The 24,826-nt window shown below is 35.2% G+C and overlaps 1 long non-coding RNA gene and 1 pseudogene across 3 annotated transcripts; one reads left to right on the top strand and one right to left on the bottom strand.

Moving 5' to 3' along the window:
• Window positions 1-10,086: 10,086 nt before the first annotated feature.
• Window positions 10,087-12,328, bottom strand: LOC113351835 (annotated as a pseudogene).
• A 7,409-nt stretch (window positions 12,329-19,737) lies between these two features.
• On the top strand, window positions 19,738-23,211 carry LOC113353854. Of its 3 annotated transcripts, none has more exons than XR_003361574.1 (5): window positions 19,738-20,065; window positions 20,258-20,375; window positions 20,467-20,558; window positions 20,718-21,613; window positions 21,721-23,211. It is a non-coding gene; the product is annotated as an uncharacterized LOC113353854 (long non-coding RNA). The 3 variants fall into 3 exon arrangements; XR_003361573.1 differs by having other exon boundaries at window positions 21,732-23,211; XR_003361572.1 differs by having other exon boundaries at window positions 20,718-23,211.
• Window positions 23,212-24,826: the final 1,615 nt, after the last annotated feature.

The following is a 24,826-nucleotide window of genomic DNA, read 5'->3' on the forward strand; positions in this document are numbered from 1 at the left end:
GGTCATGTAGCTTTTTGACAGCATCCATAAGATGAATGGTTTTGTTCACCCTTCCCATGACTATGTTGCTACTGAAATGGGTGTTTAAACTCACAAGACCTCCTAGCAGTTTCACCCCACCAACTGCTCAGCTAATATTATTGGAAATAACACTTTCAATGGAGCTTCTAGGATAAATGTTTGACCAAAACAACTCAGTCTTGCTAATGTTGAGGTGCAACCCTTTAGCTGGACCTTCACTTTGTGTTAGAGCATAGCTCGGTTGAATCCACCAAGCGTTGGTATGTCAAGTTTGGTTGTCATATTTTAGTGAACCAAAACTCATTTAAGAGTCGCTTGATTAAATTTACTAGAGTCAACTTCGTATAGGTTAGCTTGAAAGTATTAGGATATGAGACATTACAAGTATTGCGAAGACTTGAAGAAGTGATGAAGTAAGGAGATACAACCACAACATCATCCTTCCACTTGAGGTTAGTGATATTTGACTTGAACTGTTTCATTCCCTAACGTATCTTTCAAATCGTGCATATTGAAAACAAAACTGTGAAGCATGAACACTCCAGATAGACATAGTATTAAGGAATACAATACGAGGTTTATTTCTTAACCATTAAACTTTGTATATAGTACATCGACATAATCATTTGAATGCTACTACGATTATGTATGGGTATGAGGTGAAGATTTCATCCTAGGACACGATGTTTTACATGTGTTTTAAGGAAGTAAGTTCATGAACGTTGTTTGTGAATCGAAAAGGAAATCGCCAGGCGTTATTGGGGTTGTTATTCATTGCATATCTTTTGAACGACCAATATGTGATATTAGTATAACCGCTCATGACTTGTTTTTGTTCTTGGTAAAACTATTCACATAAGGCCTGACTTTTGTATTGGTATGACTTTTATTAGTGAAACCGATCTTAAGTAATCACCTGATGGTATGATCGAGTTTGTGTAGTTTGTAAGACATAACTCTGGGTAAAGGGGAACCGATCCTAGTAAGAGGTGCAACACATCACAAAGGGGAATCGATCCTAGTATGGGGTGCAGCAAGGTTTATAACAGAAAGGGGAACCGATCCTATGGACATGTGCAACACGTTTTTAGGAAAAGGAGAACCGATCCTATGGACATATGCAACACATATAAGTTAAATACCATGTATATGTGGGAACCGAACCTAGTACCTAGTCAACCGAATTTTGGGAAGCTAGTGTGACTATGCACAGTACTCACTTGGAGGTAGAACCGAAACTTTTTTGGTAGAACCGTTAAACCCATGATTTGTGATTGAGTGTTCTTAATCAATCACATAGCTCTTGAAAGTCAGATGAACCAATTCTAAACTAGTTTGGAAGCGTGGTAAATCGGTTTCAAGTGTGTAAGTATGAAAGAGGACTTACAAAGTAAGGATGTCGACACACTTTGAACACATGCATTCATGCGTATCTTTTATTGTTCAAAGATATTCCTAAACAGCTAAAGGAAGTAAATCCCAGGATCGAAATTAAATAAGTTAAGAATCTTTTAATTGAGGTTTTTAATTATATATATATAGAAAATAAGAATTAATAATGTGCATTTGCTGGTTAAATATTTTCCAAGGAGATTTTTGATTAATATTTTGGAAAGAGCATTCTCAGGAATTATGAAAACCGAATTTGGAAAAATTATTATTGAATATCTTGAGAATATTTTCGGTTTTGGAAATTCCTTGGTGTCCAAACTTCCTTGTCTATAAATATTTGAAGTTTGCATTTCGGGCAAACTAATCCTTCGTGACAGTAAACTTCCTCTGTTGTACCGTTACTGGTGAAGCCACCTATTCGGAGAGGAGAGTAACCTGATTAGGCGAAATCTCTTACGACCGCTCAATTTAAAGTCTTCTTTGGGATTGAGAATATCTACGAGTACCGTTGGTGGGAAACTAGATAATTGCGGTTTTATCTTTTGTTTTTGATTGATTTGATTGACTAACGGTGGGTGGACTTTGATTTCACCTAGTTTGTTTATGTTTGAGAATCTTTTATTCTGATATAAGATTCATGCAAACTAGTTCGAAGTTTCGACAGGGATCTTTAGACTGTTGTTAGTGCTAAAGACGATCTTGTGATAATCCATTATTAACAGACTCCGTACTGTGTGTGATTGATCACAAGAGATCCAAGTAGTTGTGTGCAGGTGTTTATTGAAGATCTAAGAAGATTTGAAGACAAAGAAGAGATATAATATTTCTGACTTGGTTATATAAATCGTTGGTGTGCACAATACTTGTTTCGGTAAAAAGAGGATCCAACTATAATCGGTTTATCCTTGTGGTAGATTGGATTGATTAGTTGAGTAGATCGGCATCAATACGGTTCTTTGTGGTTAAAAGTATTGATTGCAAAATCTTAATGATTACCTTGGGTAATTGAACATAAGATAGATCTAAGAACCTGATGAAAGAGTTTATGTTAAGATAAATAGAAGAGCCTTTGTCCGACTCATATCACTTGGTTGAAGAGAGTTGATACCAAACAGATTTGTTGTTCCTTTACTGTTTGGAATACGAACCAAAGGAATTGTTCCAAGTACGTGACTTATTCATAAGTTGGAGGCGTGGGAATACAGACGGAACTAGGTGAACTATAGGTTTAGTTGCTTGGTCTCAACTATACGAAGTTTGTATTATTTTGTATAGCGGCTTAATCCTGAGAGTATTCAATTCTGGACAAGGTTCCGGGGTTTTTCTGCATTTGCGGTTTTCCTCGTTAACAAAATCTTGTGTTGTCATTTACTTTATATTTCCGCATTATAATTGTTTTATTATAATTAAAGTAAATTACACAAACGTTAATTCATATTTACTTGATAAGCAATCCTATTGTGTTTGGTTAAGTCCGAACCTTTGTGTCAAGTAAACATACTTCGTTGTTGTATTGGCTCGATCTCGTATCCATAGACGATCGCATGAAGTGTGAACCGATTAGTTGTATTGTCTCGACTCAGTCCATACACAATCATTTTCGAAGAAAGGACTTATAGTAAGGAAAATTTTTAGCTTGAGGTATATTTGGGTACCCTCGCCTTTTCAATTGGTATCAGAGCAGGCAAACACGAAAAGATCTAACAATCCGTGTTTGGTGCGATCCATCCTATAAGAATTGAATCTATGTCTGATTCAGTTAACGTAATGGAAGATTTGACTACTTTAAAAGATCATGGTGGAAAACACGTATGAAGTATGTAATACTTTTATCCCTAAACCTGTTGGGAATTGTGCATATGTATGTCTTGAGTGACTTACACGATCCTTTAGCTATTATAGGATTGTACGTCATTATGTTATGTAACAATGGTACAATTCCCTATGAGGCAAGTCATATATTGAAAATGCATAAGATTCTACTTAGGATTTTTATGAACCTCGGCTCTTGTGTTATGAGAAAATCAGGAATCTTAAATATATTTTGGATGGTCTACCGAAGTATATACGTGTACATTTTCAGATCTAATATTGTCAATGTTTCGCTTTCTAGGATTTGTTTTTGGAAAATATGTATTCCTACAAGGAATGATTTTCAGTTAATAATTCTATTAACAATGGTTTGCTTCATATACCTCACAATTGTTTTAATAAAGCAAGTGATCTTTTGAAACATTATAGGAAATATGATTCTGATGATATTTTTAACAAGTATCATACTTTGTTCAAAATTATTTATGTATACTCTAATAGAAAATTCTTGAATAAACTTCAAGTAATATTATGAAATCCTGGTAATAAAAGAGTAAACAGACTTTTGGACAAAAACTTGGAATCAATCCGAAACAAAGATCCAGTCCATGAAAAAACGGGTTTCCAAAAGAAAGACCTAGATATAAAATCGGAATTGTTTCCTCACAAGCCTTGGTTTCCGATTTTGTTTCCTAAAACTAGTTGTTTTCGGTCTGTGATTTCAAGTCTTCCTATAAAAGATAACCTCTTGCTATGTGTTCGAACATATTGGGGAAGATTAGTCAAAATCGTAACTAGGGTTTTTCATATTTTCACGAGTATGAGAAAAAGGAAATCAAGAACCAAATCCGTTAATAATCGGATCAGAAGTGAAGACATTGATAAAATCCGATTTCCTAACAGCATTGATAACAAGCATGATTTTGCTAGGTTCGTTGACAGCTCTAGTTTCAGGAAATACGAAACTCTCAAGAGAATGGATTTTACCACTGAAAAGAAATTTGATCCAGATGTCCAAGATAAGGATTATGTGAAGTTTGTTCAAGATCGAAACTGGGGAAAACTTTTTGGTTTTGAAAAATATTCACCTGATTTGGTAAGAGTTTTTTATGCAAATATTCATAATGTTGATCATAAAAAAACTTTCTTTTGTTACTCTTGTTGGTCAAGGAATCTATTATGTTGGTCGTAAGACAATATCTAATGATATTAATTACAATGAGGAATGTAGTCACTTGATTACTGGAGTTGAAATTGATCACGATATCATTTCAATAAATCTCACTGGGAGATCAACAGAATGGGGAAAAGGTAGATTACCAACAAAACATGTACCCTTCCACCTAAGGGTATTTGGTAAACTTGCATTAGCTACCCTTTTTGCAAGTACAAGAGATAAGTCAGTTTGGGATAAGGACTTTACAGAGTTTGTCTATTTCCTGTTGAAAGAGGACTCTCAAATTGATCTTTGTGGAATTATTGTTAGCCAAATGATGAAAATCTCAGATTCTATTTCCTCTCAAGGAATAAAGAGGCATCTCGGTTTTCCCTGTATAATTACAAAGATTTGCAAATTCATCTCAGGAGATGAAATCGATGACATGAGAACCATTACGATTGTCTCTAATAAGACTATAGGTCAAATTATTGGAGGACAATACAGTAATAAAATGAGTGGTATGAGGATTTCACCAAATTCCTTCAAAAAAATTCTCTTCTTGTTCATCTTGAAGGTCTTGGAAAACAACTTGACAGTTTTCAGAAAAAGATGGGATTTGCTGCTCGAAAAGATGCAGAAACTCTTAAAGGTATTCAAAGATGTGAATCATAGTTTTGGGATCAAGAATCAAAAATTGAAGAAGAGCGACAAAAAGCAATTGATCCCTAGGAATGTCCTTCCCAATGATTAAGCTAAAATAGACATTAATTTTTGATTTCTTTCATTGATTGTATTAAGTCTATTATGAATAAAAACTATTATGAATAAATTTATTTGATTTATAATTTTTCTTGTGATAGGTTTTAATTTACATAGCATGTGCTTGAATGCTTTATTTATTGCTATGTATTTTTATGAGTTTGATTTCGGTCTTATTACCTTGATATTTGATCTCATAATATGTTGTGAACCCTTATGGTTTGGGTGACTTTTTAATTTAGCAGGATTAAGTTCTAGCCCATGTTGGTAGGATTTATCAAAGGATCATGAGGGGTTCTGATAGAAACAATATGTGAAAAAGTCACAATATGTTGAATCGGTTTTGGTTTAGCATAAAAGCATATGTGTTTCGTGGGTTTCAACTTTTGCTTGCAATAGTTAAAAACCAGTTTTCAACCTTTCTCTGGTAAAGGTTGGTTGTTTTTATTCTTTTGTTTTGCATAAGGATGACAACATAATGGTATTTCAGTATCAATCTCCCTGGAAGAAGAAGATGCAATCATATTGGAGAAGTGGATGCGAAATTGAGGTAACAATCTTGTTAGTTAATTGTTTTCTTGTTTAAGAAAAGCCTGATGTTATTGCTTATATCTTTTTGTTTTTTCTTAATAAAATTTTGGTACAATTGATGTTTTTATTCCATTATGTGTGTATGGATGTGTGCGTGATTCAATTGGTTTCGGTTAAGAAAAACTATTGTTATGTTACTTTGTTGTGTGGTATCAATTGTTTAGGCTTACAAAATTTTCGGTGCAATTGCAATGCTTTAATGTTTATGTTGTTTTAATTGCTTCCGGTTGAGGTGAATAATTATGCAAGTTTATTTGTTTTGGTTTGTATGAATTATTTATGGCTTAACAAAAGATAGGTTTACGGGATGAATTGTTTAGTCCAGTTCGATTCCGGATAAGAGAAACTAAGTTAATTCTGATCTTAGTTAGACTTATCAAAGTGGAGGTTTCGGTTATTCAAGTCTAATCGAATGCCTTAACAAGAAATGCCAGTTAACTAACCTAGTATTTGGCTTGTTTAAATTCTAAAGGTCTAAGTTATATGGATAATTAGAACCCAATGAGAAAAATAGAGTTATCTTTATTTTGGTATTGTCAAATGAAGCGATTGTATTTGTACAATCGGTTTAGCAAAGGATCTAATGTGCTTAGTTTATTTTTGGTTTGCTAAACTAGTTGGGAAAATTGCTTTGGGAAATTATTTCCATGATAACATATCAAAACATAATTACTTTGTAGTTTCGGTTTTGATATTGGTTATCAAAAATGATGTGTGGAACCCTCGTTCTTGACTCAACAGGTTGCAAGTCTATTGAGATTTGTAAGATCCTTTTCGTGTTGTCCTTTATTTTTTCGTTTCTTTGTCATTTTGTGACAAAAAGAGGGAGAAATATATGGAGTAAACAAGTGATGTTGGTGTCAATTTTATATTGATTGGTGTCACTGGGGAAGAAGGACATTGGTGCTTGAACGTTTTATCTAACGAAAGAGGAAAAGCATAGACTAAGGGGGGGTAACATATCATATGATTTGGTATAACAAAGACGTGAGGATTGAAAATCTACCTATCTCACCTTTAGGGGGAGTATGAGCTTTGTTATTATAATGTCAACATCGACATTTTTAAGGATTGAATGTATACAGGTTATGTGTTGTTAAATTCGGGAATCAAGCGTATGTGTAATAAATTCTTGTAATTTGTTTATCCATATGTTGTAAGAGTTTTGTCACTAAAATTGACAAAGGGGGAGATTTTTAGAGTGAAACAAAACTCATTCAAGAGTCGCTTGATTAAATGTACTAGAGTCAACTTCGTATAGGTTAGCTTGAAAGTATTAGGACGTGAGACATTACAAGTATTGCGAAGACTTGAAGAAGTGAAGAAGTAAGGAGATACAACCACAAAATCATCCTTCCACTTGAAGTTAGTGATATTTGACTTGAAATGTTTCATTCCCTAACGTATCTTTCAAGTCGTGCATATTGAAAACAAAACTGCGAAGCATGAACACTCTAGATAGACATAGTATTAAGGAATACAATACGAGGTTTATTTCTTAACCATTAAACTTTGTATATAGTACATCGACATAATCGTTTGAATGCTACTACGATTATGTATGGGTATGAGGTGAAGATTTCATCCTAGGACACAATGTTTTACATGTGTTTTAAGGAAGTAAGTTCATGAACGTTGTTTGTGAATCGAAAAGGAAATCGCCAGGCGTTATTGGGGTTGTTATTCATTGCATATCTTTTGAACGACCAATATGTGATATTAGTATAACCGCTCATGACTTGTTTTTGTTCTTGGTAAAACTATTCACATAAGGTCTGACTTTTGTATTGGTATGACTTTTATTAGTGAAACCGATCTTAAGTAATCACCTGATGGTATGATCGAGTTTGTGTAGTTTGTAAGACATAACTCTGGGTAAAGGGGAACCGATCCTAGTAAGAGGTGCAACACATCACAAAGGGGAATCGATCCTTGTATGGGTTGCAGCAAGGTTTATAGCAGAAAGGGGAACCGATCCTATGGACATGTGCAACACGTTTTTAGGAAAAGAAGAACCGATCCTATGGACATGTGCAACACATATAAGTTAGATACCATGTATATGTGGGGAACCGATCCTGGTACCTAGTCAACCGAATTTTGGGAAGCTAGTGTGACTATGCACAGTACTCACATGGAGGTAGAACCGAAACTTGTTTTGGTAGAACCGTTAAACCCATGATTTGTGATTGAGTGTTCTTAATCAATCACATAGCTCTTGGAAGTCAGATGAACCAATTCTAAACTAGTTTTGAAGCATGGTAAATCGGTTTCAAGTGTGTAAGTATGAAATAGTACTTACAAAGTAAGGATGTCGACACACTTTGAACACATGCATTAATGCGTATCTTTTATTGTTCAAAGATATTCCTTAACAGCTAAAAGGAAGTAAATCCCAGGATTGAAATAAAATAAGTTAAGAATCTTTTAATTAAGGTTTTTAATTATATATATGGATAATAAGAATTAGTAATGTGCATTTGCTAGTTAAAGATTTTCCAAGGAGATTTTCGATCAATATTTTGGACAGAGCATTCTCAGGAATTATGAAACCGAATTTGGAAAAATTATTATTGAATATCTTGAGAATATTTTCGGTTTTGGAAATTCCTTGGTTTCCAAACTTCCTTGTCTATAAATACTTGAAGTTTGCATTTCGGGCAAGCTAATCCTTCGTGACAGTAAACTTCCTCTGTTGTACTGTTACTGGTGAAGTCGCCTATTCAGAGAGGAGAGTAACCTAATTAGGCGAAATCTCTTACGGCCGCTCAATTTAAAGTCTTCGTTGGGATTGAGAAGCTCTACGAGTACCGTTGGTGGGAAACAAGATAATTGCGGTTTATTTTTTGTTTTCGATTGATTTGATTGACTAACGGTGGTTGAACTTTGATTGCACCGAGTTTGTTTATGCTTGAAAATATTCTCTTCTGATATAAGATTCACTCAAACTAGTTCGAAGTTTCGACAGGGATCTTTAGACTGTTGTTAGTGCTAAAGACGATCTTGTGATAATTCATTGTTAACAGACTCCGCTCTGTGTGTGATTGATCACAAGAGATTCAAATAGTTGAGTGCAGGTGTTTCTTGAAGATCTAAGAAGATTTGAAAACAAAGAAGAGATCGAAGATTTCTGACTTGGTTATATAAATCTTTGGTGCGCACAATACTTGTTTCGGTAAAAAGAGGATCCAACTATAATCGGTTTATCCTTGTGGTAGATTGGATTGATTAGTTGAGTAGATCGGCATCAATACGGTTCTTTGTGATTAAAAGTATTGATTGCAAAATCTTAATGATTACCTTGGGTAATTGAACATAAGATAGATCTAAGAACCTGACGAAAGAGTTTATGTTAAGATAAACAGAAGAGCCTTTGTCCGACTCATATCACTTGGTTGAAGAGAGTTGATACCAAACAGATTTGTTGTTCCTTTACTGTTTGGAATACGAACCAAAGGAATTGTTCCAAGTACGTGACTTATTCATAAGTTGGAGGCATGGGAATACAAACGGAACTAGGTGAACTATAGGTTTAGTTGCTTGGTCTCAACTATACGAAGTTGGTATTATTTTGTATAGCGGCTTAATCATGAGATTATTCAATTCTGGACAAGGTCCCGGAATTTTTCTGCATTTGCGGTTTTTCTCGTTAACAAAATCTTGTTGTGTCATTTAATTTATATTTCCGCAATATAATTGTTTTATTATAATTAAAGTAAATTACACAAACGTTAATTCATATTTACTTGATAAGCAATCCTATTGTGTTTGGTTAAGTCCGAACCTTTGTATCAAGTAAACATACTTCGTTGTTGTATTGTCTCGATCTCGTATCCATAGACGATCACACGATGTGTGAACCGGTTAGTTGTGTTGTCGACTCAGTCCATAGACAATCACTTTCGGAGAAAGGACTTATAGGAGGAAATGTTTTAGCTTGAGGTATATTTGGGTACCCTCGTCTTTTCACTTTCTAATATTCTTAGAGCTTTGTACACCTCCAGAGTATCTCCTACAATAGTTCAATCATCCAAATACCAGGCTTGGAGTTCAAGTTTACATTGAGAAACAATTTGAATTACCAAGGGATGTAAAGTCAAGGAAAATAGCAGTTGACTTAATTAGACACCTTGTGCAGATGAGAGAATGGATCCGTTGTATAATTTTGAAGGTGGGGTAACTCAACCCATCTGGAGATGCTTGGGAATAGAGTCTCACTTCTCTCAACATTGTAGTTGTATCTACCATATTAAATGCATTACCTAAAATCAATGAGCAGCATTGTCAAGTTGATGTGACTACCTTTAGTCTTTAGGAGTTTGTTGACTAGGTGGATATCATACCTTCACCCCCTACCCACCACCCCCATAGGGATACTCAACCCAAATTGGTAAATCTATTCCCTTCAAAATGTATTCTTTCGTATCAATAAGTCCTCCATGGAGAAGAACCCGGCCATTTACCTCACAAGATCGGAACAACCAGTCCCACACCTACAACACATATTTAAAGTGAGAATGTGGCTGACAACAGTTTGTATAAAGAGTTCCGATACTGAATTTTAGTACCTGGATTGGTTTTAATTGTTGGATACCCCACTTCAACCTCAACTTTTCTGAAACCAACTTCGACCCGGCGGAGATAATTTTCTCGCAGTTCTGACAATGATTGTTATCCTTCTCCATTGAGATTGTTCTCCCAGGGAGACTTGAACTGGTTTTCATGTTTCTACGGTATTTCGGCCTGGCTGTCACAACGACTGTGACTCAGCATCGAATAAATAAATATATGTGCAAAGATAATCACACGTTCAATAGAAAATTTGGTTTGAAAAATCAAAAATTTTGGTATACACAGAAGCTGGAAGAAGATTCATGTGATGTAACTCACTTCCCCATCAGAAGAGTTATTGCCACCATTCCGAGTAGAACAACCAACACTTTTATCCTACCCCGATGGAGTCATCGGTGTGTGGCCGTCAATTCTTGTTCCATGGTGGTGTTAGTTTCCAAAACCAATTTTTAAAGAAAATGTACACTAAATTCTCGCTTGAGAGCAATAACTAATCAGAAAAATACCTGGGGGAGGCAGGATCCTTCTCTAAAGTAAAGCAGTCATTTGTATATTCATCAAACAGAGAAATCACGGATACAATGTAAGTAAGCCCCATCCTTATAGAGTTTTCCTGATACACAATTTGTAATTGATATTCAAATGCAGACCAAAATTGCATGAATCCATAGAAGTAAAAAAGAATCCAAAATAAATTCAAGTGGGAACGGGATATATGATAGATACTACAAACCTGATGGACAATAACTCCGGCATATAATCCTAAAAAGAAGCTGCTGAGGAAAGAACTGATAAAAGCTGCCACTACTGCTATAGGCCATAAGATGATGGCAAGACCAGCAAATGGGACGCATACTGATTCCACGAATTGCCCTTTTCGTCCAACCAAATCTTCCAGTAACCTGTTCCATCCTTTAACCAACATGTAAGGGCTTTTCCACAATGCAACAGCCGTGATTATAGTGACATCTACAGGAATAGCCAGGAGACTGACTACTAAACAACTTGGCCGCTTCAGTAACCTACCAACAAGAAAACAATGGCACGAATATGAATGAGTATTTTGGCTTAGTCTCAACAGTGGAATAGAAGATACCAACGGTTTGTTCCATACTTGATATCCATTGGCTTTTCATCGTCACGAATTTGTTCACTCAGTTCATCCATGAAAGAGAAGTATGAATGGAAGCAGAAGTCCGTGAAATCTTCCACGGTCATACAACCCCCTTTAATAGTGCTCCAAGAGCCGTCCTGACATATTTATGAATTCGTAACCAACTTAGTAGTAGTTCATGATCGAGATGGATATAGTTATGCAATCATGTCTATTAGCATAATGGAATAGAAAATCTTACATAAAAGTAATGGCAAGCTTTTTCCATGACATTCTTCCCTGTGGCTTCAAATGTTGCGATTAAGGGATTGAAAAACCCGTAACCAATACCAAGTAGAAGGTTTGCAACGATTCCAATAACAGGCCAAATGACCAAAGGTAGAGGCAAAGAAACCAATACAAAAATCTTCAAAGTTAACCCAAGCCTCTTCGTTCTGCACCAACATTATAAACAGGGATAAACGGTAAAGCAAGATGAACATCTGGGGTTTAATTGAAACTAGGTAGTTTAGCTAAAACGGAGGCAAAAACTTGAGAGGAACAAAGATTCATACTTTATTACACAGTAGTAAGTCCATATGAAATGTGCAGGCCAAAGTCCAATTATCACGGCTGAATTCTCTGCAAAGACAATGCTAGCAACAGCAGGACCAACCAATGCAGCTGTAACATTAAGAACATAAGTATCAGAAACAGAAAAATGATCATGTTGGCCGCAACCAAAGTTCAAAGCTTGTTATAAGAAGGCTACTTAATGTGCTCAAAGATGCAAGAAAAAGGGAATAGGCTTTTTAGTTTGATCATATGAAGTACCTTTGATAAGGCCGAGAACAAGGAGCAATAGGAAGATAGGCACGAAGGATATAAAACTTCCATAACTTCACGAGACACCTAACTGGAACTTCCATTAATCAGTTAAAAGCAAGTAGCTAAGACGAATTAAGAGCCAGAGAAACTGAAATTACAAATGAGGAAAAACAAGCAACGTGAGTAAGACTATTAAATTTGTGCATAGACAGAATCAGACGGGAAAAAATCTTGGTATAGAAAAAGAAAAATGGGAAATAGTGAGAGTCATGGAGGTGTATGTTTGCGTGGCGAGAGAAGGCGGGCTGAAAATGACACGTATGTTAAAAGTGTGAGTGTGGTGTTCGTGATAACTAACTAAAAATAAATGGAGCGTACTGTAGTGGGCCTAGTGGATTTTGCCTTCCGGGGGAACTGTTCAACTGCCACAACAATAACAACTTTATTGTTTCTAATTTTTCTGCTGAAGCCTCCGGACCATGATTCGCCGGTTAACAACTACTCGGCATCTCTCGTTCTTCGGTTTCGCAAATTAAGTTTCGTCAAGTGTAGTCTACACAAATAACCTTTCGTGTGATGAGTGATGATGACGTATAAAAAGTGGAAATTGAATAAATATCCCAAGAATTGTTTTAAAACATGGCGTGGAAAGTAACACGAGCTTTTGACTTTATCTGCGAAAGTCAAGCGAATAGTCAACTTTAGACAACCCTCTTCGAATCCATTCACCCTACCTACGAAAGTCAAGCGAAAAATCAACTTTATTCAACCCTTCTCAGATCCCGTTACCTTTTCTTGTTTTGCATCAATCACCGTCTAATTCAATTTTTATGTCTTCTCTTGTCCTTCTAGTTGTCGCTTTCCACTCCAATTTTTACCTGTTTTTAATTTGCTAAACCTAATTTCTTCATCCTTATCCTTTAGTTATAAATTTGTTTATTTTAATTTTTCCCTTTTTTTTGATGTACTAGAATCTTACAAGTTTTGAGGTTTTCTTCTCTTAACCTTGTTGTTTGATTCTGATTCCCTGTTTATTGATTTTAATTTATTTCATGTCTTCTTTGATATCTTGTTCACAGTTGTGCAACTTTAAAGCCTGGTTGTCAGCATCAGAGGTTGCATCTATGTCTATCATCTTCAATTGGCTCACTTTTCATTGGGTAAAGATTTGTTGGCTTAACTTATATGCAGTGGTGCATCTTTATTATCTTATTACTCGACTTCTACTCTCAATTGATACGTGGAACTTCAAGAATATCTACATAAACTTTAATTCTTGGCATCACACCATAACATCAATTGAAACAACACGTGTTCATCATTTCTATTACTCACTTGCTCTTTTATCAATACTCATTAACACTTATCATCGAAATATCAGCATCATCTTTACACCTACCTACTCTGAATTTTCTTTAAATACCTTCTCAAACTGGTTTCTTCAATTACCTTTTAATTATCTTTCTCTGCGGCTTTTGTTTCACCTTCTTACAATGTCTGATTACATCAATAACTCTCTCAACAAACGGAAGGTATCAATTTAGCAGATCATCCTGAAAAGGAAAGAGTTGTAACTCACTCTACTACAACTCTCTCTCAACTCTCCCAAGGTATTAAAGATTGGAAAATTTGTTTGGCTGGTAAACTATATGCTCCGGGAATCATGTTGTGGCAAAATGTTAAAAAAGCTGCTTGTTTCATATGGCCTCATCTCAAAAGGGATAATCAATGGCAGCTTATGGTGAGATTTCTTGAACCTAATATTTTCGCAATTCGATTTTGCACAACATATTATAAAGATGCTATCTTGTTTGGAGGAACATGGAATTTTGATGGTTATCTCATAGTTCTTAGAGACTGGCACCCTTCCTATCCATATCATAAATTGAACTTTGACACATTACCCTTTTGGATGGAGTACAAATATCTACTACCGGAAATTACATATCCAGAAATCCTTACCCTCTTTGGTAATATTATGGGAGAAACTATTGTAGTTGAGCCTGATGGTGTCCACCCCACTGCTTCCAACAAATTCAGAGCACTAGTTAAGGTTCAGATAACTACCCCCATGATAAAAGGAATTCATGTTGCCAATGCTGCAAGAGTTACAATATGGGTTGGCTTCTTTTTTGAAAAACATCGTTACAAACTATCTGATGAATGTAAAGCCCTATCTCATGATACTAGACTTTATGCAGATCGAAAGAATAAGAGAATGCATATGGAAATAATTGTAATAAATTTTGGTCCTGCTTTGGAGCCAGTTGATTTACCTGACAGAAACCCTCAACAATTGGCTAATCTTTTTATACAACGTGGTCATCAAATAAGATCTTTCTTACGAAAACCTATTACTGTTCATCTTGGTACTTTATATGGAATGCATATCTCTTATTTTACTGCTACAGATTCTCAATCTGATTCCTCAGTTGCACCACCTAATAAAGCAATATCTCATTCTAATAATGCTTTAGTTCCTGTCAGCTCTAATCCTGGAGTTGGATGTCGTACTTTCACTCGTCGAAAAAAAAGAAGAAATATGAATATTGTTGTTCTCTCGGATGATGAGTCAGATCAGATTACTACTAATGACCAAGCATCTACTAGTCATCATCACAATGTACCTGCTCAAGCCTCCACCAGCTACCTGCCTTATCAACAATCATTAATTGAGCCGATGAGAGGAAACCGATATTGGGAAATAAAACCCAATATTTATTATGATCCATCTTCTTTAGACATGGATGTAAGGAATTGATTTCTTAATCGTAACCTCACTGATGCTGATCAGTAGGTATTTTTAATCCCTTTTGATCTTTTTTTTATCTGGAATTTGACTTTCCTCATTTTCACGTTACTTCTTGTATTATCTTACTTTCACCCTTCTCTAAACATGAAACTCCTTTCTTAGAATTATCAAGGGTTTGGAAACCCTTCTGCGCGTGATTACCTTCACTTTTGTATTAGTAAATATAATCTAGATATTTTTTTTTTGTCCGAAACCAAAACTCGGGATTCAAAAATGTATTTTTACTTACAATAATTTAAATATCCTAATTTCTGGCATACACCTTCTGTTGGTTTGTCTGGTGGCATATCTATAGCTCAGAAACTAGGTATTGGCCTTGAAATTATGCATACAGCTAGGCATAACATACATGCCATTTTGTATACTCACTCGCATCATATCCTGATATCTTAATAAGTTGTATGCATGGAGCTCATGACCCAACTGAAATTCAACAACAATGGCAATGTTTACAAGAAATGCAACCTCATGTGGACTTGTCGTGGATTTTAACTGGTAATATTAACATCACACTGAATGATTCAGAAATCTAGAGTTCTCACAACTCTCATCACCAACACTCTAGATTAGTTAGACCTATTATTCAGCAATTAGGTTTAATTGATTTAGGATTTTCGGGATCTACTACAACTTGGTCTAACCACATAACTGATAATGCTCATACTGCTGCTAGATTATACAGAGATTTGGTTAATGTTTTATGGATGAATAGTTATACTACATCTTTTCTTCAACATATTCTACCTGCTTCTTTAAATCATTCACCGATTCTATTGTCAACTTGTCGAGACTTTCGTCCAACAGTTCCTTTTCGTCTTTGCAGATGTTGGTTTTCTCAAGCTTCATGTTCTGATACCGTCAAAAATAGTTGGAATCACACTGTTTTTGGATCTCCTTCTTATCAGCTCACTTCTAAACACCATTATACCAAATATAGACTTCAGCTTTGGAAAAAGAGTCTTTTAGCAACATTGAATCTAGAATATATTCAATACATCAAGAACTTCAACATTTTACCAGCTTAAACTTACCCTCTTCTCATCCTACCATTATTAATTTCACTACTCTTGAGAATTTTCTATCAATTCGGAAATACTTTTATATACAGAAAGATGGTACTCATGTACATGATGCGGACAGAAATACATCTTATTTTAATTCAACTGCAAATTACGACAAGAAAAGAAATCAAATAGATGCAGTTCAAGATTCATTTGGTATTTGGCATGATTCTGCATATGAGATTGAAAATACCCTTCTTCAACATTTCTCCAATATTTCGAAAACTACCACAGTAACAATATTATCATTGCACATTCAAAACAATATTATCATTGCACATGAAAACATTGTTCTCCAACTTATCTACGGAATCTCCAATATATTCTTGATCAGTTTATTAAGGCTTCAGGGAAAGTAGTGAATCTGCAAAAATCAACTATTTTCTTTAGTAAAAATGTTTCTTTTTCTCTCATGAATCATTTTACTAACATTATTCATATGAAAATTATGGTCCTTGGTGAAAAATATTAAGGTATACCTTTACTGCTGCATCGTTCAAGAACAAAGAACTGTCAGCCTATTTTGGAGCATATGTCTGAGAAACTTCAAGGATGGAGTAGCAAAATAATCAACCAAGATGGTAAGACAACTCAATTTAACTCAATTCTAAGTACAATGAGTATGTATCATATGCAAGTCTTGAAATTAACCGATACAATTATACATCAAATGGATCAAATTCAGAGGAATTACTGGTGGAACAGTTTTTTGAACCATCAGAATAGACACCTTATATCTTGGTCCAAAATGAAGATGCCTAAATGATTAGGGGGATTAGGTCTGAAATAACTACATGATTACAACTCTGCTATGTTAGAAAATTTAGCATGGAATATCATTCATAACACAGATGATTCTTATGTACAATTGTTAAAGTCAAAATATTTTCCTTATCATGATCTCAAACATGAACCTCCATTGATAACAAAAACTCTAGTTGGATTTGGCAAAACATTATGTGTGGTATTCAGATTGTTCAGCAGTTCAGTAAGTAGCAGGTGGGTGATGGCTCAACTATCAATATACGGAAACACAATTGGATCCCAAGTGACACATCAACTTTATTTTCTTGGAATGATCTTAACACTAATGATATTCAATGGTCATCTCAACTTATCATTTCAGATATGGTTGAATGGAATGTTCAACAACTTCATCAATTATTCACTCCTCTTCAGGTGCACTCTATCTTAACTATCCCCTTAAATCTGCAATCACATGATAAGTTAATATGGCTTTTGTCTTCAACTTGTGTATTCTCAACTGCTTCAACTTATCACCATTTATGTAATATTAACTCTCCATAAACACCCTTTCCTTAAACAAGAGTTATTGGTTGAAGCTCTGGAAGTTAAAAATTCCATTCAAGTTGCAGATTTTTAAGTGGAAGGTTATACATAATGCACTACCTGTTAAGGCTAATTTACATCATACAACTGATAATGATGATATTTGTTTCCTCTATAATAATCATCAGGAAGAAGATATAAATTATTTATTTTTTACATGTCCTTTTGTTATTGCAATATGGATAGCTTGTTTTTCATGGTGAAATACATTCGAGAACTCCCGTGCATTTGTGTAAAAGAAAAACTTCAGCCTGTGGGGTCATGTAGCTTGTTGACAGCATCCATAAGCTGAATGGTTTTGTTCACCCTTCCCATGACTATGTTGCTATTGAAATGGGTGTTTAAACTCACAAGACCTCCTATAGATTTCACCCCCACCAACTGGTCTGCTAATATTATTGGAAATAACACTTTTAGCTAAGCTTGTAGGATCAATGTCTGGCCAAAAAAGCTCAGTCTTGCTAATGTTGAGGTGAAACCCCTTAGTTGTACCTTCACTTTGTAATATTCTTAGGGCTTTGTACACCTCCGGAGTATCTCATACAATAGTTCAATCATCCAAATACCAGGCTTGGAGATCAAGTTTACATTTAGAAGCAATTTGACTCACCAAGGGATGTAAAGTCAAGGAAAATAGCAGTGGACTCAATGGGTCACCTTGTTGTACACCTTGTGCGGATGAGAGAATAAATTCATTGTAGTATAATTTTGCCAGGTAGCGTAACTCAACCCATCTGGAGATGCTTGGGGACCAGAGTCTCGATTCTCTCAACATTGTAATTGTATCTACCATATTGAATGCATTACTGAAGTCAATGAGCATCATTGTCAAGTTGTTGTGACTACCTTTAGTCTCTAAGAGTTTTTTTAACTGAGTGGAGAATACATTCACCCCCTATACCTAACCCAAATTGGTAATTTCCTAGATATCATGCCATTTGCTTACCCACGAATGTTGTTGTTATTTTTTAACAGAACCTTCTCCAGGTTGTACATACAACTATAGGTCTATTTACCTCCTGGTTTCATTAGAGGTGTCTGAGTGGCACTAGCAATGTATTCCCCTAATTTTGTAGGGCATGTACCTGCTAACCACAGATTAATTACACCTGCAATGGATGTCAGTAACAACAACAACTGCTCAACTCAGGGCATCTAACAAATAATGTGTTCTTAGTCCATCCCTTGCACATGAGGTGCCTTTAGGGAAACTCTCAATTGTACCCAAAACATCCTTGGCATCAGTTGTAATAGAAGCAAGTTCAATGGATTATAAGAAATATCATGTGGTACTGGCAGTGCACTTGGATGCTTTTGGTTAAGTTCTGAAAATGTATCTGTATTGGCTAAAGCAATAACACTTGAAGAGATAATTTTAATGGATGATGTTAGAGCACTGCTCGGTCGAACTCGCAAGTTTTGATATCTCAAGCTTGTTGTCAAATTTAGTCGCACAAAACTATATCTTGATTTATAGTCTACATTTAGTCAAGTATCAGACTAGGAATATAAGTGTGCAGTTGAGTATCAGGCATCACTGAATCAACTATTGAAGACGAAGATCAACCGAAGACATCTGGAGAACTTCATCAACAAAAGGTATGTGAAGACCGAACCATTCTATTTACTCACATGATCACCATTCTATCTTTATGAGACTAAGTAGTATGGCTATGTGGACTTTAAACATTGCATATAAGAAGTTTCGAGTTAAGCTTGTCTTGTTGAAATCTCAAAATATGATTCAAGCAATAGTCATTCATATACTTGATGAATTTAGTTAAGAACAATTTATTGTTTGTGAACAAATTCATGACTCAAGTTGATCATTTGAAAATACCCCGAGCGATGATATTCGCCATTGATGTTATTTGGTAATGTTTCGAATTGATTATAAGAGAGATATAGAACTACTGAAAATATGGATACAGGACAGTACACGTACCAGCTTAACTGTATTGGTTCCATATCAGTGGTATTCATAGATATAGTTCACATACCGGCGTAGCTCTCGTTCAGTAACGGCTCATGGTACACGTACCCAGTACGCGTACTAAAACAACTTGAGTTCGTGAATTGGCTTGTGGTACACGTACCCAATCTATCTTACAAAAACAAATAGTTTTTGACTAATCCAACGGTTTTTAACGGGCGTTTACAAGCCATCGACGACTCTCGTTGCTCTCAAAACTCAGGAAAATTGGGGAGACAAATCGCGGATGAAAGTCCTTCCCTCTTTTATGCCCTAATCCAACGTCCCTGCGTGTGTGAAGCTCATAAACCCAACTGTTACGCTTCTAATAATCCCATTTAATGGTATTAATAGCACTGTTATTTCCCCGCTCATAAACTCATCTGTTACCCTTGAATTCACACCTATACGGTTTTTCTTCTTATGGAATCAAACCCAGAAGAATAACCAAGATCAGAGTTTGAAGACAGATTTCCTCAATTCTTTACGGGCTTCAATTTAGGAAACTTCTCTGCAACATGGGATAATCAACCAAAATCCAGCTCATCAATTTCATGTACTGATTCCATTTTTATATACTGATTCCAATTTCGATCCAGAGAAATACTGTGGCCGAGCATTTCGTCTTCTGCATTTTTGTTAGGTATGGTTTTGGTACTTTTTATGAATCATCTCTTTGATTTTGTTGTTCAGTTCAAGTTATTTCTACCAACTTTTGATGTAATAATCTTGTTTGTTCTGAATAATTTCTTTGATTTTGTTGTTTAGTTCAATTTTTTTTATGCAAGTTTGCTTCAAGGTTCTAACTAATTTAATAATGATGTTTGCATGTTAGGTTTAGAAAGAGGAATTGTGGATGTTTTGTCTCTTCGCTGTTAGTAGTATGATATAATTGGTGCGGTCTCGCATATGAAATGTTCTTTCAGACTTCTCTGTCTCGTTGGGGTTATCAGGTAATCCATAATCCCCAGTAGCAATATTTGTAATGGATTCGTTGAGACAACTAGTTATAAATTCTTAACGCCTTTTGCGATTGTTATGCAGAAAAGTAACCCGGTAGAATTAAGGGCGTATTGTTGCATATGGTCCTCAACCGTGCCAATAATGTGAAATCTGGGTTAAAAAGTGTGTTTATGGTGCGTGGATATCTTTAGTCATGTTCCTAATATTGAAATACCCATCACAGAGTATTGTGTTCATGCCATTCCATGTGGATGGATCCCTGTGTTACTAATTTGAGCAGTGTATTATTGTTCTTTAATTAATTGAGTTATGGTTTATGGTTCTGTTTCCAGGTCTTCACAATTGTTGCAGCTGATGAACACGAGATATAATTTTATTGGCTTACAAAAGTTGGAGAAATCAGTTTGAGGTCACTGAGAAATCAGTTTGAGGTCACTGAGATTTACGAGACATTCGTTAAATTGTCTGTTGTATATTTATACAAATTTTGCTCATTCACTAGACAGAGAATCACTACTTCTGTTCCATGTATTCAGAAAATAGTACACTCATTTTGGCACATGTTATTCATTCCAGGCATTCTAGAAAGCATGACTAATAGTACACTCAATCTCCTATATTTGTATTACTATGTCCATTAAATTCGTTTGAAAATTGATTGAGGCATACATGTTTGTTTGAAAATTTTACTTTTGTGGTAACTGATAAAAGCAGCCCTTCTTAAAAAAATGTAATATTCGGTAGTCTCGCCTTGAGCTTATTCATGTGTAGATAAGGTTACTCATTTCTTTTATTATCATGAGAACTAATTTCGACAATTCTTAAACTCAAAAAATCTATAAATTACTCTTGAAATTTGGCTGTTTATGATAGTTTTGGTTGAACTGATTATTTTCTTTCTATGTTTGCTAGGATATAATGTCCAAAAACTGGTGGTGCGCACAATTAAGACAGTAAAGTTCTAATTTGCAACCTTGGACCTACTTCATTTGCAACTTTGGACCTGCTTCATTAGAATTGCATATCTAATGGGGTTTATTTTATTGTTTACTGAAAGATAGTGTACGATAGCAGTGTTTGAAGGAGATGGTCAAACTTAACACCTACATGAATGATTGTATTTGTACGACAAACCTCAAAACCAACAGCTGCAAAATGTTGAAGAAAGAGGTAGAGGAGAAACATCGAGAAAAAACACCTATAATCGAGCATTAGTTTTGCTTACCAGGTTTTATTTTTCTCGGAGCTTTTTCATATTCATCTATTGCGGTTAGAATTTTAAAATGTAGGAAATGATTTTGGGCACTTAGATTTTTAATCTCGAATTTGATCTAGCTATTTCGCAGTATCTTTAGAGGAAGTATACGACGGATCAGACGGAAATATGATAATAGTAGTTGAAGAATCTTATGAAATCACTCTTGAAGCCATGGCACAAATGGATATCAACTTCTGCATACCTACCAAGTAAGGATAAATAAACGACAATTGAACTTTGAACTGTATATAAGATATATATATATATCTGCTCTAATTCCTTTAACAAGCTTGCTCTGCACTTCATCTTCCCATCCATATGCACACGACACGCATGGAATATTGGAATATCGGAAACACCTGTGGTTGTTATGATCTCATCGTCCTATGTAAAAAACAATTAGGTAAATAATCGAGACTACTATTTCTTTGCACTCCAATTAAAATGCTAAAATTTAACAACTGTTGTTATATGTTCATGTGTCCCCCTATATATTTCTGCACATGGGAGTAAATTTAACCATCCTGCGTCACTACAGCCTAGGTGAGTCTTTATTTCTCCTATGGTTTGGAGATTAAGAAAGAGCTACTTATATTTTACCACCAATTGCCACCAACAATTCTATGCTTCATTAATGACTACCTCACACAAGCGAGTCTTTGTTTCTCCATTCTCAAATTTTTCTTCGGCGATTTTACAACATTGAAAATTTTCCACTCCACCAAGTTGCACTGATTCCTTACATTTTCCTTTAGGTATTGCCTCCCAGCTATTTGTAGCCTTATTTTGATCTCCATTTGTTAAACTCTCTCCAATTTTTAGGGAAATCTTGAGTTTTTTATGGATACATGATTTGGGTTACAAGACATCGTTGGATATTTACTGTGCTTCTTGAAGTTTTCTGTTCGTGAGATAATAATTACAAATGTGTAACAAACATTTGTTGTGTTAGCAACTAGGACCCTTTGTTTGCTTAAGCAATTAACTGACTGGAATTATTTTAATTTTCAATTCATTTGTTTCAATATCTAAAATATTAATTGAGCATGTAAGGGATTCGTTTGCTTGGAGAAAAGTTTTTTTTTGCCAAACTTTGTAACTCAAAGTCGCAGGTTGTTTCCGTCGAATTTATTCGAGTTTGATAAAGGTTCTTAACAGAAGTGACCGTTTGTACACCAATTATTCATCTTATTTTTATATAAGATTTGCTAATATACTGCATTGCGGAATTTCAGAAATCATTAGTTAATTGCAGAAACTTATCAACGGCTTCCACTACTTGACTTGAAACACGTTAAACAGAAAGTCAGTCGCAGGACACCGTGCTGCAATTGATAGTTGAATGATGATAAACTCTTCTTGTGTCATGGATTTCAGCCTTCAGTAAAGACTTGAAGAATAGCCTAGAGGTATTCATCAACTCTTTGGATTCAATTTTGAACTTTTTAACATATATATTTGGAATTTGTGAAGTTCTATTTTTGGAAAGTCTGATAGTTCCTTCATTTTTGGATGTATTTCATCTTATATTTATAATCTTATATTTATCTAAGCGAAAACATCTTATTGAAATCTATGGGTTGATCGGTGTATGGAAGTCTATCTATGTATTCTTCTGCTGGCATCTTTATGTTAGTATACTGACATGTACCTTATAAGATGTTGTCTCAGTTACCTGTGGCATTGGTTGTGATAACATGGTCAGTAGGGAATTAGGAACCATCGAAATTCCAGTATCGAAACTTACTACAAGATGATTCATAGTCATGACAACACTTGGTAATTTGCTTTGTGTCAGGCAAAGTCAGATGAAGCCAATTCTGGGACAAGCCTTAGGATGACTAATGACCACCATCATTTTGAATTCGATGTATTTATTTTTGGATTGATGATACTACATGGAATGCATTGAAAGAAGAAATTGATGTGGATCATTTTAATGGACTTATCAAATCTTTCTATGGAGAAGCAAATAAAGACTTGATACTTGATAGAGGTATAATCAAGCATATATAAATGGACTTGCAAGCCTAATTTTGTAAAAAAAATTAAACTTGGGAACCAGCTTGGTTGCACATAATGCTTTAAGTTGGCTTCGCCCCTATGCCCCTATGCAACAACATGGTTTCTTAACCAGGGATTATACTTGGGTGGAAATAAGAACGATGGTGTTTGAATGAATCAGTAAGGTCAGATTAATTAGTAACAACAACTCAAAGCCCGGGCCTTTACAGCACAGGTCATTTTCTAGTGCGCATACAAAAATAGTCTGAGTTCAGAATCTGACTTACAGGTACATGTACCTAGTATGCGTACCAAAATAGTATGTCTGAAAAATTGCCTTTAAGGGTACACATACCCGATATACGTACATAGGAAGTCTGAGTTCACGAATTGGGTTGGTACACATTCCCGGTATACATATTATCCTTGATGAATATTTTCAAATGCATTCAAACTATATTCTATGATATGTTTGGCATTTCATTAACTATGGAAAACACCTATAAGACATATTTGATCACTTATTCACTTGTGATTGTGCATTCAGATTAAAGTCTAGAGTGTTAAATGAATACGACTAATCTGATGGTTTAAATGGTTAACCGACCATGAACTATCATTATACATGGTTCGGTTATGGCTGACCATACTGTATATTCTACTATGTGATATAAAAAAAAAATCTACTATGTGATTTCAAATCGAATTTCTCACATGCTAACGTGAAACCCTAACCAGTTTTTCATCTAAACATAGAAAGTGTATGCTTGATTCCGAAGCTACCTTATCTTGAACCTTAAGCGACCTTCGATCTTCAAAGTCTTTAGTAGGGAGACTTAAACAAATGGGAAATTCAACCCCTGGCACTTTCGTGTATCCTAGTTGTATGATAAAGTCGTCCTCTGAGAAACATCATTGGGTTAACGAATTAAAGACTTCACTTAGGGATTCGGGAAGCCAGGTCCGACTATCTTTTACCTTGATAGTTCGTATATCCTGATCTTGCTTTTATGTTACCGAGGTTTTCGTAATCTCTTTCAGGCGAGATAGATAGAAAATGCAAAGTTCTCTTCGACTTAAACTTTGTGATTCCACAAGATAGATATCTGATAACGATTCTTAATTGAATTCGTATAAGATTATTCTTGTGAGGTGGTTAATAATCTAGGCTGCTCTTCA

Source organism: Papaver somniferum, chromosome 2, assembly GCF_003573695.1.
Source record: "Papaver somniferum cultivar HN1 chromosome 2, ASM357369v1, whole genome shotgun sequence".
In the NCBI taxonomy this organism is placed as follows: Eukaryota; Viridiplantae; Streptophyta; class Magnoliopsida; order Ranunculales; family Papaveraceae; genus Papaver; species Papaver somniferum.